The 17,960-nt window shown below is 36.5% G+C and overlaps 1 long non-coding RNA gene across 1 annotated transcript in view; it reads right to left on the bottom strand.

Moving 5' to 3' along the window:
* The window catches only part of LOC118538964 (uncharacterized), a 198,514-nt gene that overhangs the window by 158,197 nt on the left and 22,357 nt on the right, over positions 1-17,960 (bottom strand). The window contains exon 2 of the long non-coding RNA XR_013444623.1: positions 15,698-15,939. This is a non-coding gene — a long non-coding RNA (uncharacterized LOC118538964). The remainder of the gene's footprint in view (positions 1-15,697; positions 15,940-17,960) is intronic.

Raw genomic sequence — 17,960 nt, 5'->3', positions numbered from 1 at the left:
ATTACCTCTCCTCAACTTTTTGAACCTTGATTAGAAATTCTTATTTTATCTTTTATGTCACTAACCTCCCTCTTTTATTTTCCATTTCTTTTCTTTTTACTTCATTCTGAAATATGTTCTTTGACTTCTCCACCATTTCACTAATTCTATGTTCACCTAGGTTTAATTAACTAATAAATCCATCTATTTAGATTTAACTTTCAATTATTATATTTTTATTAAATATACTTATCCATATTATATAGGTTTCTGTACCCTGAAAATTATTTCAAGGTTATCTTTTATTAAACATTTTCTATATAGTGTTTTTGAAATTTGTTTCTGATAATTTCAGTATCTAAGTCATGGTTGACAGGGAGCATAAATTTCTGGGGTCTATTTTTTCTAATGATAGTCATTGTAATTTGTTTCTTTTGTGCTTGGCTCTGTCTATCTTTCTACTTATTACCAGCTGCTCAGTTTTTGGAAAATTGTTTACATGGGCTCTTTGATGTCTAGCATGAATATGATTCATACAGAAAGGATTTGCATCTACTTCTGCTCAATACATGATGACATTATCAGTCCTCAACCACATTAATCTAAATTCTTGCCTTGAAGCTTTTGTGACCCACCAGATGATGTAGGTTGTAAACCATGAAAGGCCTGACTCATGCTTACAACTTTTTGGAAATGTTTTAGTAACTTCTTTATTCAGCACCAGTACTCTAGAGTCAAGGGACTGGGACAAATATACTTCTCATTCAGCCTTTATTAAATATGTCTAGTTTAAGGAATAGAGGTCTCTTATCAGACTTTTACACTTGGGCAGATGCTGGGATTTATTTCTTTCCCCAAGCCCTACAAAAATATAGAATGACCTCAAAACAATGGAAACTTCAGTGCTCTCCTAGCCCTCTGATTTGGTCTAACTTAGATTTGGCTTCACAATTTCTGACATGTCAGTTCTTTATTACTTTTAAGGACTTTAAACTTTAGATTTTTTCATTGTTTTTAATGACCTGCTATATTACCCAATCACCTATTTATAGTAAGGATGGTTTGGCTTGGGAATGCTGAATTTTATTATGATGATTACTTCAGACAACATTTCTAGATAAAGTATAATTTTGAAGCTTTTTGCCTCTTCCTACTATTTTGGGGGATGAAAAGATGGTGAGGTATTTGGCTAATGATGTGTTTGTTAATGATAGTGATATATTTATACATTTGGCCCAAAGGAAGAGAATTCTGTTGACTATATTCATGCTGATAAAATTTGTTGAAATGAAATATTTCATATTAGTATTATATGTAATTTTCAATTTAAGACTGTGGAAATTGGTGATGAGGTTCACAACATGCTACTTCAGAATACAGCACCTTGGCATACTGAATATTTTAAGCTGAAGGAGTGTGAGAAAACAGCAGAAGCAGGAACCTCACTATGGACAGGAACAGGAGCTCACTATGAATTCCTTCTTCCCTAGTACTTCTTCCCTGAAACAGGTCACAAAATCTTCATGTACGATGTGCCGTCCCCATACCGAGAGGAAAGAAGCATCCCTATCACTGAAGACAAAGAGATGCCAAGAAAAGTCCTAACAAACAGACCATGCTAAGTTTCTTGCTAATTCTTGCATACTCCTTAACCTATCACAGTCCTCCATGACTGTCCACTCTTCATCAAAACTAGCCAAAAAAATACACAGGCCTGTTTCTTTGGGTCTTCATTACCTTATGGAAGGTTTGCCTGTCACGTAAAAGTTATATTAAGTAAGCATGTATGCTATTCTCCTTTTAATCTGTCTTTGTCAGTTTAATTTTCAGACACAGCCAGGGACCCTAAGAGGCTTGAGGAAAATGTATTCCTCCCTACAGGTCATAAATCTTTCAAGGGCAGAGACTAGGTCTATTTTGTTACTTGATTCCCCATAGCAGCTACCACAGAGTGGAAATCAACAGATATTTACTGAATGAGTAAATTAATAAAATTGGTAAAGAATTCCATTATGCATTTGCTGCTACCTCTACTGGCTACCATTAAGATTTTTCTTTTTTTCTTTTTCTTCTGTGGGGTAAATCAAAATAAATAAATAAATAAATAAATAAATAAATAAATCTGTGTAAAAACCTCTACTGTCTTCTGATATAATCTAAGAGTTATTGGTGAGGGGGGTGGGGTAGAGGAGGACTCTAAGCAGTTAAAACACCTCAGGAGAACAGAACAGAGAGTAGAAGCTTTGTAGGTGTTCTTTGAAATTCTGATTAGCCAAGGAACTCCTGCAAGGAGATTTGGCCTCTGAAAGCAGGATTCCAGGTCCTTACTTCCCATTGAATAGGTAAATACACGTGAAAAGCATATATTAAGAAGGAGAAGCATAATCGTAGGAAATGCTTTAGTTTAACGTTCTTTCTATGATGAGCCACACAGACATATACTATCTCTACTATTTATACAAAATACTGTTCATTTGCTGAATGATATGTCTGCAGATATGTCCAAGAATTAATTTGCCTTCCAGGGGACTCACATACGCACGAAAGGGATGATTTCTGTACATGAAAAAAATCAAAGCAGAGAGGTTTAGAGAAGCGAAAATTTTTCTGCTTGGGGATGAGTTCATGGGAGAAGTGGAGAGGTGATAGATGTATGGGCATGTTGATATATTAGATTTTGTATTCTTTTGCACACATTTTCTCTTCCTTGACTGTCCTTTTCACATATCTCCATTGTTTGGAAAAATATGTAGTTTATAAGCATGTATAAAATTTCTATATTTTGCTTTCTGCAAGCTTATAAGGAAACAAATTCAAAGATTTCTCTCTACTTCAGACTATTTGTAGGGGAGTAAGGAGGAACTAGGTAATCTCTGTTCAATAAGATACAACAAAAGAATAAGCAAATAAATAATATAGAACCTCTGATTAATATCTTTACCATCCTGACCAATGGATTGATGTGGAAAGGTAAAGAATGCTGCAGCAGGTGTGAATCTCATCTAGGCCTATTGGAAAATTGCCAAGCATTTTATTAGCAGTGGTAATTATTTTCCAGATTTTTGAAATATGTTATGTAAAAATGATTCTGCTTTTCACACGAACAATCTTTCAAGATCTGCTTTTGAGGGGCACCTGGGTGGCTCAGTTGGTTAAGCATCTGACTCTTGATTTCAGCTCAGGTCACAATCTCAGGATGGTGGGATTGAGCCTGGTATCAGGCTCTGCACTCAGTAGGAGTCCGCTTGTGGATTCTCTCTCTCTCACCCTCTTCCTCTCCCTCTGCCCCTCCCCACCCACTGCCCGCTTGTGCTGTTTCTCCCTCTCTCTCTAAAATAAGTAAATAAATCTTTTAAAAAAGATCTGCTTTTGAAAAAAAGGTCTAATGTATTTTTGTGCTTATTTTGTTAATTAAATTGTTCAGGTTAGTCAAACATATTTTACATTTAATACAGACAGTAGAAATGAGAGATAGGATCACTTAAAACAATGGCCAGAGATAGAAAATATATGTAGACATACTAACTCGTGTATACACACATATCTACCTTTCTGTTTATATGTTTATTAAAGTAAACATGAGTTCAAAGTGATGACTCTGAGTCTAATCCAGCACCACAAGGTTGATTCTAGTCTTCCCCCTTTACTGACTTATACCTTCTTTCTCCAACAGTGAGAAACCTGGACCTCATTATCTACCACAAGGGTTAACAAATGTTTACCAAAAGGTGAAGGGGCCAGATAGTAAATATGTTAGAATTTGTGGGCCACACTGTCTCTGCCACAACTCCTCAGCTTTGAATTTCAATTTTAAGTAATCTCTAGACCCAGCATGGGGCTAGAACTCATGACCCAAGATTAAGAGTTTCATGTTCTACCGACTGATCCAGAGATGCCCCTCATGTGTCATGAAGTACTATTTTTCCTTTGATTTTTTCTGCCCTTTAAAACTGAAAAAAAAAGTTGTTTGTGGGCTATCCAAAAATGAGCTAGATTTGGCCCATGGGCCCCAGTAAGCTGATCCCTATTCTATAATTATTTGTTCAATCCTAGTGTTCATGTGGTTTCAGAATTGCTAACCTATACCTCTGAGATAAACAAATTTACCAGTTAAAGAAGTTTTGTATAGAATTCTTTTAGCCTTTGTCCTACAGTCAACGTGTTATTTCCAAAACATTTACATCACCTCCTTTCTTCTCCACTCCCATCAGTGTGATGTCATTCCTGGAAATGCGGGTTTTTCATTTGCCATGGTCTGCATTTCAACCTGGGATTCCACAGCATCTTGTGTTTTTTTTTTTTTTTTGATTGCACACATGAAAGATCACACTTTGTGATGTAGACTTCTATATGTTTTGATAAATGCATAGAGATGTATCCACCACCATGGTACCATGGAGAACAGTGTCATTACCTGAAAATATCTCTCCACCTTTTTGTTAATAGCCAGCCCCTTTCTCAACATCCATTCTATAGAAATTATTAGTCAGTAACTTTATGGTCAACCCCCCCCAAACCCCTCAAACCCTGGCAAATACTGATCTGTTTTGTTGCCCTATAGTTTTGCCTTTTCCAGAAGGTCATAAATGGAATCATACATGTAGGCTTTGGGATTAAATTCTTTTATTTAGCCTAATTATTTAGGATCATTATGCCCTTATGAAGAATTGAACCCTTTATCATTATAAAATGATATCTCTATTACTGCTAATATTATTTGCTGTGAAATCTGTTTTATCTGATATTAATAAAGGCTCATTGGCTCTCTTTTGACTGGTGTTGCCATTAATTTTTTTTCTATCCTTTTACTTTAAATTTACTTATAGACAGCATATACTTGCATCTTGCATTTGTATCCAATCTGGCAATCTCTTCCTTTTAATCAGGACATTTAAACTATTTACATTTAATGTCATTAGTGATATACAGGTTTAAATCTATCATCTTGTTAATTCATTTCTATTTGCCCCATCTGGTCTCTTTTCCCTTTCCAACTATCTTTTGATTTTATTGATTTTGGGAGAAGTCATATTTTTTTCATTCACTCTGCCAATGTCTTTAAATTGGTGTATTTAGGCCTTAACATTCAAAGTAATTATGGTTATATTCAGGTTTAAGTTTGGAATTTTATTAATTTTTGTTTGTTTGTTCTCCATCTCTTCTCTCTCTGTTTTCTTTTTCCTGGCTTTGTGTGGGTTACTTGAATATTTTTTAAAATTTCATTTTGATTTATCTACAGTACTTTTTAGTGTATCTCTTTCTATAGCTTACTTGGTGGTTGCTGTAAGGATCACTATACATATTCAAGTAATGTGTTATTTACCCATATTTTTGGTCTTTCTGGGTTCTTTCTTCCTTGATAATGTTCCAAGATTCTTTCTTGTATCATTTCCTTTCTGCTTAGAAAAATTTCTTTATCCATTCTTTTGGGGTAGTCTCCTGGTGACAAGTTTTCTTAGTTTCCCTTCATCTGAGAATGTCTTGATTTCCTCTTCATTCTGAAGGATATTTTCAATAGACACAGGATTCTGGGCTGACAATTCTTTTCTTTCAACACTGGAAAAGTGTCATGCCACTTCCTTCTGGCCTCCATGGTCTCTGATGAAAAATCTGCTTTCATTTGAATTAGGAAAGTATTTCTCTCTTACAGATTCCAAGCTGGTTTTGTCTTCAGTTTTCAAAAGTCTGACTATTATGTGTCTTTATGCAGATTTCTCAGGGTTTCATTCAGCTTCTTGAATCCATATGTTTACATCTTTTGCATTAGGGAATCATCAGCCATTATTTCTTTGAATACCTTTTCAACCTCACCCTATTTCTCCTTTCATTTTGAGATTCTGGAGATATGAATGCTAGATCATTTCTTATAGTTCCACATGTCCCTTAGGATCTCTTAATATTTTTTATTCAACTTTCTCTCTGTTCTTCAGATTTTGTAATTTCTATTGTTTTGTCATGAAGTTCGCTGATTCTTTCCTATGTCTTCTTCATTCTGTTGCTGAGTGCATCCACTGAGTTTTCTATTTTGGTTACTGTATATTTTATTTCCAAAATTTCTCTTGGGTTCCTCTTTATATCTTCTATTTCATTTTTTTCCTTAAGATTATTATTTATTTGTTTTACAGAGAGAGAGAGAGAGAGGGAGAGAGAGCAAGCACGAGCAGGGGGAGCTGCAGGCAGGGGAGAAGCAGGCTCCCTGCTGAGCAAGGAGCCAGATGTGGGGCTCAATCCCAGGACCCTGGGATCATGACCTGAGCCGGAGGCAGACGCTTAACCAACTGAGCCATCCAGGTAGCCCGTATATCTTCTATTTCTTTGTGAAGACTTCCTGGGTTTTTTTGGCGAAGGTCTTCTATTTTTTCATTTGTTTTGAGGGTGTGATTGCTCATTAAAATACTTTTATGATGGCTGCTTCAATATTCTTGTCAGATAATTCTAACATCTATGTCATCTCAATGTCCATATATGTTGATTATCTTTTCTTGTTCAGTTTGATACCTTGGTTCTTGGTATGGCAAGTGATTTTCAGTTGAAGCCTGGATATTTGGATATTATAAGATTTGGGGGGCTCCTGGGTGACCCAGTCAGTTAACTGTCTGCCTTCGGCTCAGGTCATGATCCCAGTGTCCTGGGATTGAGCCCCACATTGGGCTCCTTACTCAGCGGGGAGCCTGTTTTTCTGTCTCCCTCTGCCACTCCCCCTGCTCATGCTCACTCTCTCTCTGTGTCAAATAAATAAATAAAATCTTTTTTAAAAAAAGATTCTGGATCTTTTTAAAAATCTTTTTTTTTTAAAGATTTATTTATTCATTTTAGAGACAGAGTGAGAGAGCAAAAGCAGGGGGAGGGACAGAGGGAGAGAAAGAGAAAATCCTCAAGGAGATTTCCCGATGAACACAGAGCCCCACATGGGGCTCAGGGACCCTGAAACCATGACCTGAGCTGAAATCAAGAGTTGGCTGCTTAACCAACTGAGCCACCCAAGCGCCCCTAAAATCTTGTGTTTTATCAGGCCTCCTGTGATACTGCTTAGGTGAGTGAGGAAAGTGCCATCTTGTTACTGCCAGGTTCTCTTCTCTACTCAACCTCTGCTCACACCTGGGGAGGAGGGCTCTTTATATTGTTAGGCAGAGGTAGGAATCCAGGCTTCCCATTTTGGCTTCTCTGATACCACCATGGCTAGTAAGAGGAAGCTCGCCACATGGCCTTCACTGACATTACAAGAGATTTACCTTGTTACCACTAAGCGGTGGTAAAAATCATGACTCTCCACTAGGCCTCCTCTGGCACCATGCCATTGGGAGGGGTAGGAGATGTCTAGTTACTTCCAGGGGGAGATACAGATGCAGGCTTTTCACATGGCCTCCAATGACACCACAAAGGGTAGTGGACTCATTATCAGTGAATGGTGTGAAAGTTCTAGTTCTCCACTAGGGTCTCTTCTGACACCATCCCAAGAACAAGGGGGTGGGATGCTTTGTTACCACCAGGCTGAATTAGAAATCTAGGTTTTCAATGTCTTTTCCACTCATGTCATGTGGTGGAGGAAGGAAGGTTTGGGGAACCTCATTATTACCCTGTGGAGATGAGAGTACTGGCTCGCACCTTAGGCTCTTCTCATACCACCCAGCAGGGATGTTGGGATTTCTCATCATAATCTGGAAACTATTGTTTCATTATATTTGGTCCATTTTTTGGTTGTTTCTGACAGGAGGATGAATCCAGTCCTTGTTACTCCAGCTTGGTTAGAAGAAGAACTTCCTATTTTCATAATTTTTTTTCAGTTCATTTTAAACAGTATGCCAATCACTATATGATTAAAAATATTTTCAGGCAGGTCTAGTTCAGTAGGCATTTAATCATGAGTATTAAACTACAGGCTAAACTACAGTATGAACAATGAAAGCCTGTGAAATTAAAATTTAGAGATAGAGGAAAAAAAGGAAGAAAACGGTTTCATTACATACCTAAGAAAAGTAGATTATTAAAAACAATACTGCAATGTTCCAAGAAAATAATTACTATCCGATTTTTGTTAAAGGTTTTACTCTATTCTACATAATTAAATCTTGTTCCAATGATATTGCTCAACAGTCTAGTTTCATAAAGGCATCTCCTTCTAGAAAAAAATAATCCTGGAAATTCTACCTCTTGAGTTCCCTATAAGTTGAGTCTCCCAAGTGTCTGACTACAGTGGTAACATTAACATATATCCATGAGCTCATTCCCTCAAACCCAGCTATATTAAAACAATCCAGGGGCGCCCATGTGGCTCAGTCATTAAGCGTCTGCCTTCAGCTCAGGTCATGGTCCCAGGGTCCTGGGATCGAGCCCCACATCGGGCTCCCTGCTCTGCAGGAAGCCTGCTTCTCCCTCTCCCACTCCCCCTGCTTGTGTTCCCTCTCTCGCTGTCTCTGTCAAATAAATAAATAAAATTAAAAAAAAAAAACAATCCAGAGTCTCTGCTAAAGGCTGTTTTTTTCTTTGTTTTTTGTTTTGTTTTGTTTTAAAATAGGCTCCACGCCCCACGTGGGGCTTGAACTCACAAGCCCGAGATCAAGAGTTGGATGCTCTACTGACTAAGACAGCCAGGCACCCCTCTGCTAAAGGCTGTTTTACCAAATCTCTTAGGTTATCTTTGATATTTCCTTCAGAAATATTTGCCAATCTGTAACTTATGGCTTTGGTGTTAGATAAATGGGAAGTGAGAGCAGAAATCTCTGATTGAGGAAAAGACTGTCACTTTATTCCAGGAACTGTATCTGAGTGAAGAAGAGTGAAGGATCTTATCAAGATACAGTTCTGAAGCACGTAAACCTCCCTATAACATTTCATACCAACCTAATTGAATATTATAAAGTTCTGGTCAGCAGAGGAATTGCTGAATCTAAAGCACCTTAGGATCTCTCCTATGAAATGTATGTCATAATCACTAACCACTAACATCTGCTAAGAGGTATTTATACCTGGGCATAAATGTTTTTGAGTAGTCAGTTTATTGATCATGTGTCATCCCTTGCATAGGAATAAAACTGGGAATCTACACCTATTATAAAGATTAAGCAGTATTACAAATATCTTTGTATTATAGCACTTGTCTTGCACAAAATTAACCAAGGGGAAATTGGGCTTCTTCTTTGATTTGACAGTTTTCTTCAGATTTTTCACCCTAATAAAGAACAACCTTACCATTCTGTTGAGCCAATTAAGAAGATAATGAGCATACCAAGCAAAGCTAATTATTTCTAACATTCCTTCTTGCTCAAGAGTGCCAATTTATCAGTTATAAGATGAGGAAAAATCCTTTGGTGCTATCTAGCAGCTGTCTTGGGAGCAATGAATATGGTTGGGGTGCCAATAAACCCTTTTCATTTGTATTACTCTGATTTTGAGGTCTGAGCTCAGAGGAAAGAAACATCATATGAGTTTTCAGATGAGAATACAATTGTTTGCGGACAAGGCAGGTCCAGAGAATAGCAATACCATATAACAACTATAACAGAATTATATAATAATAAACATTAGAAATTCAGTTCTTTGTGTCAGTGTTTTACAGTTGTCTATAGTTATGGAATTCCCAAAAGCATAAACTAGCATAAAAATTTACTTTTTTGAGAACGCACAGTCAGGTTGTATGAGGCAAAAATCATTTGCCATCTAGGTAGGTAGAATATACTGAAAACAACTAACTTTTTATTGCCTCACATTCAGAGCAAACAATACTCTAATGACATTTTATTTTATCTTCTGAGCTACCAGTATTTCCTCGCACTTAAACATAAAATTTTTTTTTAAGATTTTATTTATTTATTTGACAGAGAGGGAGAGAGAGAGAGAGCATGCATAGGGGGAGAATGAGAGGGAGAAGCAGTCTCCCCGCCGAGCAGGGCTCCATCCTAGGACCCTGGGATCATGACCTGAGTCAAAGGCAGATGCTTAACTGACTGAGCCACCCAGGCACCCCAAACATAAAATTTCTTAATAAATAAGTAAAGAGAAGAAACTTATACATATATAATCATACTAAAAAATGAAAGATTATAATATTATTTGAAAATTTAAACTTTAGCTTTCAACCTTTATAAAAATAAGTACTTCTTCTACATTGACAAAGATGTTTACATATAGCTGAGATTATATAAATTAAAGTTATTATTGGTGATCAATTACTTTTGCTTTTATTTATCTCTATTCACTTTGATTTCTTTAAAAAAATTTCCAGGTAACCTAAGATTATTAATTAATTACACCAATATTTTACAAAAGAACTTAAATTATAACTGCAAGATTCTGAATAAGTTGTAAATTAATTAACAATACAATTACAGTTGACATTAAAAAAGTAACTTCTCAGAAAATTATAACAATGAAATTTTACTCACATAGTGTAAGTAGACTAAGGTTTACATATTTTAAAATATTGGCTGGTGGGGCGCCTGGGTGGCTCAGTCGGTTAAGCGACTGCCTTCGGCTCAGGTCATGATCCTGGAGTCCCAGGATTGAGTCCCGCATCAGGCTCCCTGCTCAGCAGGGAGTCTGCTTCTCCCTCTGACCCTCCCCCCTCTCATGTGCTCTCTCTCTCTCATTCTCTCTCTCAAATAAATAAATAAAATCTTTAAAAAAAAAAAAAATAAAATAAAATAAAATAAAATATTGGCTGGTATTCACAAGAACAAAAAAATAAATAAGAAGGATATTAGTTATTATAATTTAATTTAGTTCAGCATCTATGTTTACATTTACATATTCCTAAAATTTTTGTGTCAGTAATGATCACTTTCTTTTCCCATAAGACAGATATAGAAGAGTCCCAATTACTTAGATTATTTTGTAAGAAAATTAAATCACGTATTCTGTATACTTTATACAGAAAGAATGCATCTATCTTTTTCTAATTAATTAATTATTTAAATGAGGATTCTTTTTTAGAGTGGTTTAAGGTTCACAGCAAAATGGAGAGGAAAACTGTGAGATTTCCTTGCCCTCACAAATGTATAGCATTCCCCATCATCAACACTCCCCACCAAAGTGGCATTTTTTTTTTTAAGATTTTATTTATTTATTTGACAGAAAGAGACACAGCAAGAGAGGGAACACAAGCAGGGGGAGTGCGAGAGGGAGAAGCAGGCTTCCCGCCGAGCAGGGAGCCTGATGCGGGGCTCGATCCCAGGACCCTGAGACCATGACCTGAGCCGAAGGCAGACGCTTAATGACTGAGCCACCCAGACACCCCGAAAGTGGCACATTTCTTACAACTGGTGAACCTAAATTGGTACATCATTATCACACAAAGTCCATAATTTACATTATAGTTCAATCTTGTTGTTGTACATTCTATGGGTTTGGACAAACGTATGATGTGTATCCATCATTATGGTATCACAAAGAGTATTTTCACTGACCTAAAAGTCCTTTGTGTTTTGCCTATTTATCCCCTCCCCAACCTCTGGCAACCACCGACCCCTTTATTCTGTCCATAGTTTTGCCTATTCCAGAATGTCATAGAGTTGGAGTCATACAATATATAGCCTTTTAGGATCATCTTCTTTGACTTAGTAATACACATTTATGCAACCTCTGTGTCTTTTCATGGCTTGATAGCTCATTTTTTCTAGTGCTGAATAAGATTCCATTGTCTGGATGGACCACAGTTTATCCCTTCACCTACTGAAGGGCATCTTGGTTGCTTCCAAGTTTTGACAATTATGAATAAAGCTGCTATAAACATCCATGTACAGGTTTTGTGTGGACATAAGTTTTTGATTCCTTTGGGTAAATAGCAAGGAGCACAATTGCAGGATCCTATGGTTAGGGTATATTTAGTTTTGTAAGAAACCTCCAAGCTGTCTTCCAAAGTGCCTGTATCATTTTGCATTCCTACCAGCAGTAAATGAGAATTCTACTGCTCCACTGGCATTTGGTGTCCTCAGTGTTCTGGATTTGTCCTAATAGGTGTGTAGTGGTATCTCACTGTTGTTTTATTTTTTTATTTTTTAAAAAATTTAATTTATTTATGTGAGAGAGAGAGAGAGCAAGTGTGCGCATGAGCAGGGGGGAGGGGCAGAGGGAGAGGGACAAACAGACTCCCCGCTGAGCAGGGACACCGATGCAGGGCTCCATCCCAGGACCCCGGAATCATGACATGAGCCAAAGGCAGACGCTTAACTGACTGAGCCACCCAGGTGCCCTCATTGTTCTTTTAATTTGCATTTCCCTGATGGCATATGATGTGGAACATATTTTTATATGCTTATTTGCCATCTACATATCTTTGATGAGGTATATGTGAAGATCTTTGGCCCATGTTTCAATGAGGTTGTTTGTTTTCTTATTGTTGAGTTTTAACAATTCTGTGTGTGTATGTATAGTTAAAATTTTACTCAGTTTATTTAAAATTTTTTTAAAGTTTACTAATTTCTCTTATCCTCCACCCTCTGCCTCTTGCAACCACCAATCTGTTCTCTGTATCTGTGAGCATGTTTTTCTCATTGTTGTTGTTAAGATTACATATACAACAGATCACAGAGTATTTGCCTTTCTCTGACTTATTTCACTTAGCATATGCTCTTAAGGTCCATCCATGCTGTTGAAAATGGAAAGATCTCATTCTTTTGAATAGCTGAGTAGTATTCCTGTGTGTGTGTGTGTGTGTGTCCCATATCTTCTTTCTCCATTCATCCATTGATGGACATTTAGGCTACTTCCATGTTTTGGTTATTAGAAATAATGTTGCAATGAACATGGAGGTGCATGTATCTTTTCAGATTAACATTTGCATTTCCTTCAGATAAATACCCAGAAGTGGAATTGCTGAATCACAAGTAGTTCTATTTTTAATTTTTTTGAAGAACATCCATACTGTTTTCCATAGTGGTTGAACAAATTTACATTGCCATCAACAGTGCACAAGGGTTTCCTTTTCTCCACATCCTTGCCAGCACTTGTTATTTCTTGTTTTTTTTTTCAATAAAGCTATTCTAACAGTTGTAAGGTGATTTTGTGGTTTTGATTCATGTTTCCCCAGTGATTAATAATGCTGTTTTGGTTAACAGTCTTTTATCAGATGTGTCTTTTGCAAATATTTTCTCCAGCCTCAGCTTATCTTCTCATTCTCTTGATATTGTCTTTAAAAGAGCAGAAGATTTTAATTTTAATGAAGTATAGCATATCAATTATTTCTCTCATGGACTGTGCCTTCAGTGTTGTATCTAAAAAGTCATTGCCATACCCAAGGTCACCTAGAATTTCTCCTATGTTATCTTCTATGAGCTTTATAGTTTTGTGTTTTACATTTGGGTCTGTGATCCATTTTGAGCTAATTTTTGTGAAGGGTTCAAGGTGTGTGTCTAATTTCATTTTTTTGCATGTGGATGTCTAGTTGTTCTACCACCATATATAAACTATCTTTACTCCATTGTATTGTCTTTGCTTTTTTGTCAAAGTTCAGTTGACTGTATTTATGTGGGTCTATTTATGAGCTCTCTGTTCTGTTCCATTGATCTATTTGTCATTCACCAATACCACGATGTCTTGATTCCTGTAGCCTTATAGTAAGCCTTCAAGTAAGGTAGTGTCAATTCTCCAACTCTGTTCTTCAATATTATGTTGGCTATTTTGGGTCTTTTGCCTCTCTATATAAACTTTAGAATCAGTTTGTCAATATCCATAAAATAGTTTTCTGATATTTTGATTGAGATTACATTGAATGGATACATCAAGTCGGGAAGAATTAACATCTTGAAAATATTGAGTCTTCCTATCCATGGGCATGGAATGTCTCTCCACTTATTTAGTTCTTTGATTTCATTCACCAAAGTTTTGTAGTCTTCCTCATATAGATCTTGTGCATATATAGTTAGGTTTATACCTAAGTATTTCATTTTGAGGTGTGCCACTGTAAATGGTATTGTGTTTTTAATTTCAAATTCCACTTGCTTTTTGCTGATATTTAGGGAAGTGATTGACTTTTGTATATGGACTTTGTCTCCTGCAACCTTGCTAAAATCGTTTATTACTTCCAGGAGTTTTGTTTCTGAATTCTTTTGGGATTTTCTACAGAGACATTAATATCATATACAAAGACAGTTTTATTTCTTACTTCCAATCTGTATACTTTTTTATTTCCCTTTCTTGCCTTATTGCATTAGATAGAACTTCCACTATGATTTGGAAAATGAGTCGTGAAAGGGTATATTCTTGCCTTGTACATGATCTTAGTGGGAAAAATTTAAGTGTCTCACCATTAAGTATGATGTTAGCTGCAGTTATTTTTTTAGATGTTCTCTATAAAGTTTAGGATGCTATAACTATCTTTTTAAACAAATTTAACAAAATAGTTTGTGTATGATTTATGATAACCAAGAGTAATAAACATTTATAATTCTCTCATATTTATTTGTTACATAATACTAAAACTATTCTAATTTTGCTCAAAAGTCCTCATTTAGAACATTTTCTTAAAATTGGCATTGATTACAATGTTCATTCCTTTGTTTCTTATCTTAGTGACCTGAAGGTCAGCCATTACCTAAAACTTAATTGTTCCCTTTTGAGCAAGTTTTTTCTTTTTTATTTCTCTCTTTTAGCATATAAATTCTTGAGACCATTTATTCTAAATATACATAAGCTAAGTCCCTAGACTAATTAAACATGTGCTCTATTAAATATGATAAATTTAACAAGCTTGTTAATTTCCCTCTAGATTAGGCAATTTAGTTTCACAAAACTACATGACTAAGGAGGTGGACCCCTTTATGCTCCTCCGGGATTCCCTCTCATTGAAAGACATGCCCCAGCTGCTAGGAGTGATGTAAACAGGAAGCCTTCAGCTGTCCGTGGTATCTCAGCTGCAGGGAGGCACGAAGTTACCACTATCCCGATCCATGTGGAGATTTAATGTGTGGCCATCTTGCCCCAACAGGGAATAACTCTGAAGGGCTATTTTAACTCCAGAGTGCCCCCATAGGGTTGCCTAAGGCATCTGTAGGGCCTGCATTACAGTTTGGACTTCTCCCTCTGCACAAACATGTTTTATCCCCCTCCCTCTCACAGGTGTTGATCTCTTCATACCTGCCTGCTAAACCCTACCCCTGGATCTACTTCCAGGAGAACCCAACTTGCAAAAGTAAGTAGGTAAGTAAATAGTTTGCATTTGATAATACTATTTATAGCTACAGAGATAATTCCAGCTCTTAGTCTATTCCAGCCAATCCCTCAAGTCACTTGCCCAACACACGAAACTATCTTTTTCTTTAACATCACAGAATAAGATAGTATATTTTTGCGATAATAGTTGAAAAGACTTTCTGTTCCTTCTTCATCTGAAGATAGGTATCTCTGCTTGGACTAGATGTTCTCATGGTGCATACAAATGACCAATTCCTGCAATCAATTACCTATAATTTGTCAAAGGTATTTTAAATGAACAGGTAGCTCTATATCTAGAATCTCTCTGGTCACAAACACAAAGAATTAGAAATGACTATTTGGAGACATATACCAACATGTAAAAAATTGCCAGGCCAATTATGCAATTTTAGCTAAAAGAAAAATGAAAATAAGACACAAAGTCCTTGCCAATGAAACACAGAATAACTTCCTAAAACCAACTTAATAAATGAGTACTTTCATACCCTATCTTTGCAAGGGCCTTTGGTCATCCCTTATCAGCATAATGTAATACACTGACCAAAAGCCTATGACATCAAACTCAACTCACCTTTCCTCCAGTCCTCTGACATCCTTCTGACATCAAATGACTTTTCCAGGAACTTAAAGGAAGAGCGAGGATGGGCACATTCACTGTCCCCAAACCATGGGGACATCCAATACTCTGGCTCCAAACTCCCTCTCCAAGTTTTCAATGTCATTCTTAGTGTGGTATTACTTGATTCAGGGCTGTTTTTTCTTCATTCTGGTAGGTTCTCATGAGTTGAGCCATCCTGGTAGGACCTCCAAGTTCTTAAGAAAAACAAATGTGACAAATTCATTATGTTAATGTTTTACTTAAGTTTCATTCAAGAGACAAGGTCTCTAAATCTGCTAAGCAAAAGATTTTACTCTTGGTAGAGACACAGGAAAAAAAAAATTGATTAGGAAATCATTGTTAGACCAGATACAAGAAGAAAAAGAATGTTTAAAGATATTTAGACTGCTACATGATATGTAGATGGATAGGTTAGTATTTAACATCTCCAGTTTAAGAAATTTCATTTAGGTCTATCAGAGTAGTCCCCAAGCATATTATCATATCATAACTTGTCTAAAAGAGTTTGGGAATTACATCATACCAGGTTCAAGTCAGTTTTTCTCCCTTACTCCTCTCTAATCCAAATTCTCCCATCCATCAAGATGCACCTCAATAGTTCCTTTGGAGAAGAAAATGGCATTCCAGTGTGTAGGTGTGGGATGAGTGGAGAGATATGACTTTGAGGGTGGAATGCAAATACATCATAGACGGAGGTGGTATGGTAATGCAGAAGTCAGGATGAGATCTACCTAACTCAGGTGGGCATTGATGAGTAGGGACACCCAGGAACAGGATTCCAAAGATAATGAAACAGTTACATGGAGCCTCCATGTTTTCTCAAATGGGAGAACTAATGCTCTTTTCTCCCTCATTCATATTAACTTGGTTATTGACTGGCCGGGAGCCCTTTGTTCATGTACCTTCCAGGCCCGGACAAGCCAGGAAACATTTCTGGTCTCATGTTTTTGTACCAGAAAGGGGCAGCTATTTGGGTAACTGTGGGTCTCCGGTATATTTGTGATTACAGTAAAGATTTTCTGATGTAGCAAGACTGATGTACTAAGGGCACCTGGGTGGCTCAGTCGTTAAGCGTCTGCCTTCAGCTCAGGTCATGATCCCAGGGTCCTGGGATCGAGTCCCGCATCGGGCTCCCTGCTCGGCGGGAAGCCTGCTTCTCCCTCTCCCACTCCCCCTGCTTGTGTTCCTGCTCTCACTACCTCTCTCTCTGTCAAATAGATAAATAAAAAAAAAAAATCTTAAAAAAAAATAGTTTGAAAAAAAAAAAAAGACTGATGTACTAAAACTCCACTGAAGTGGAGAGTAAGTGGAGCTCTTTTATCCTTTACAATTCAGCAAAGTGCACCTTTTGCATGATCTCTTGCTCCAAAGGGAGAAGTGAATGACAGAGTACTTTTAGAGGTTCCAACTGACTACAGAAAAAATATGAATGACAGTGGACAAAAATCCAGACTAACGAGCCCACTACTAAATTTTATCTACCTTCTAGCTATAAATTGGTATTTTTTAGAGGACAATATGGTAACCACAAGGCATGTGTGGCTACTTGAATTAACATTTTTTTAATTTAAATTTTAGTTAGTTAGTGAATATAACTTGAATTTAAATTTTAACTAGTTAAAAGTTGAAAAAAATTTTTTCATTGCTCAGCCACACTAGCCACATTTCAAGTGCCTGAAGGACACACATGGCTAGTGTCTACCATACTGGGCAGCACAGATTTATAGAACATTTTCATTATTGCAGCAAGTTCTATTGGAAAGTGCTGCTCTAAATGATAAGGAAGCATCTCAAAAAAAAAAAAATCCCTACCAATGTGCCCACCACTAAATGTCTTATGTTTATACATAAATATACACATATAGAAGATATACATATATGTACATACACATACAAAGTCTACATAACACAGTATACTTTAATTAAAAACAACCCACTCTAAATTATGATAATTCAATGTTTTAATATATTTCCTTCAACTTGCATATGTAATTATATGCTCTCACACTTTTATATGCCATTTTGTATTCTTCTGGTTTTACATTAACATTGTATCAAACAAACATTTCTACATAATTTTAATTATCATTTTAATGCCTGCATAATATTCCATCATTTTGATGTGCTATAATTTATTAAACCATTTCTCTAATGTTAGACATTCTCGTAGTGCTCTTTCCTTTCTTTATCCTGATTAAGGTTACAAGGCATTTTC

The sequence above is a fragment of the Halichoerus grypus genome, chromosome X (genome assembly GCF_964656455.1).
Source record: "Halichoerus grypus chromosome X, mHalGry1.hap1.1, whole genome shotgun sequence".
NCBI lineage: Eukaryota > Metazoa > Chordata > Mammalia > Carnivora > Phocidae > Halichoerus > Halichoerus grypus.
This window is presented reverse-complemented; position numbering and strand designations above follow the sequence as displayed.